We start from the raw sequence: 1,812 nt of genomic DNA on the forward strand, positions 1-1,812 counted from the left end.
TTGAAAAGGAAATAGACTTGGTTCCTCAGAGAAATACACTCCTTTAAATGTGGAACCATCCTCAATGGCAGCATCTTAATTCAGAAGACTGCATTAGTGCTCTGAGAAGACGTTTTCAGAGGTCTTCAATAGGCAAGAATGACCTTAAATGTATGGGATTTTTTCCAGTTATTACAGCTGAATATATCTGAATCAGAGATTCCAAAACCTTATCTTCACTATGGAAGGCATTACATAAATGGTATTCTCACTGAAATTTTCAGCTTATATATAGCAAGAAATTATGTAATTTACAATGATGGGATAATTTACATCATGTGTAATTTTTTCCATCTTGATTTAAATTTTTAAAAAATATTTTAGTAGTTGTGATATTTTAACCCTTTAGAAAAGTTTAAATTCTTTTTTTGGGGGGGTTTTAATTTTTAATATTTTAAAAATAGTTCTTACTTATTTTCTATGAAACGTGTTGGGAACTCAAAAAGTCTGCAGCATTTTTTGATCACTGGAAAGTATTTTGCCATTTTGGTTGGTTTTTATTGTTGTGTTTGTTGTTTTCTTGCTGGTCGTAGCGGAAGCTGGAACTATTCAAATTTCTTGTGTTCTTCAGTATGAGAAAGGACCTTTCTTCTCTGGTGTATCACGTGGAAGTATAACTGGGGGAAAACTGGAATGTAAGAGATCATTACCAGAATCAGGAATGCATAATAGTCAAAGGAGAAATTGTATTTGTTTGGTAAACTGATGGAATACAGGCCAGCCTGTCGTACAAAGGGCAATGCAGCATATATTGTGAGCAATTCTCCTGACACTCCCATTGGGTACAGTACAATGAAAAGTGTGTACCTGGCCCATTTGATGAGGTAAGGCAGATGGTTTAATAGACTGAACGTATAAAAGGAGTAACGGATAATTTCTGTGATCGTCCAAGCAATAACAAACAGGAGCACACTATCTTCACTCTGCACCTCTTTGACACTATGTGTTACAGCCCATGTTAGAAAAACTCTTGACATCACCTGGAAGGCAGTCAGGACGACAGAAGATGGCACGATTCCCATCGCGCAATGCAGTATCTCCAATAAGGCTCCGGTTTGGAAGAATTTCAAAGGCTTTTCAATTGAATAATAAAGGCTATGATAGCTGCCTTTAGCCAGGTATGCTCTGACCAGTCCAACTGCTATAACAAGCCACCCTGCCGTCATGACCACATTGTAGATAACCAGATACGCGGTGGCCAGAGGCCCCGGGCCCCTCTTCTTCCGCGTGCCGCTTGCGTCGCCGGCCCCAGACCGGCCCCTGCCACCTCCATTCCCTTTAGTCGCTGCAGTAGCTGCCGATGCCGCCATGTCAAGTGCCGGTAGCCCGCTCTCTCCGAAAAGTTTAAATTCTATTGTAGCACCACTTAATAGATGCAGCTAAGCCATAATAACATGACTTTGAAAAGCAATCAATAAAGGTGCCAAAATAAGGGTATATTGATGTGGTAGACAAGCATTTCTTTGCTAACTTAAGGACCTGTCCTGGGATAAAGTTAGTACAGCCCAATTTTCACACCATTACAATAATAACAGCACTGTGTCTGTTAAGTATAATTAACTGGAAGTTATTCTCCAAGAAATAAGCAGAATATAAAAATAACAACAGTAAAAGAATTCTTTTTGCTACGTTAAGGCGTTTTGAAGTCAAAAGAAAGGATACCATATGAAAGACCTAATTGTCATAAAGTAACCTTAAGGAATCTCAGCTCAGCCACAGCTAACTACACGTCTTTGTCTTAGATTATCTAAATGGTCTTGTTAACTTCAATAA

The 1,812-nt window shown here is 38.7% G+C and overlaps 1 pseudogene; it reads right to left on the minus strand.

The window, feature by feature from the left end:
* Positions 1-584: 584 nt before the first annotated feature.
* LOC102851499 lies at positions 585-1,349 on the minus strand (annotated as a pseudogene).
* Between the last annotated feature and the right edge of the window lie 463 nt (positions 1,350-1,812).

The sequence above is a fragment of the Elephantulus edwardii genome, unplaced genomic scaffold, assembly GCF_000299155.1.
Source record: "Elephantulus edwardii isolate Elephantulus edwardi_28Jun2011 unplaced genomic scaffold, EleEdw1.0 scaffold00036, whole genome shotgun sequence".
Lineage (NCBI taxonomy): Eukaryota > Metazoa > Chordata > Mammalia > Macroscelidea > Macroscelididae > Elephantulus > Elephantulus edwardii.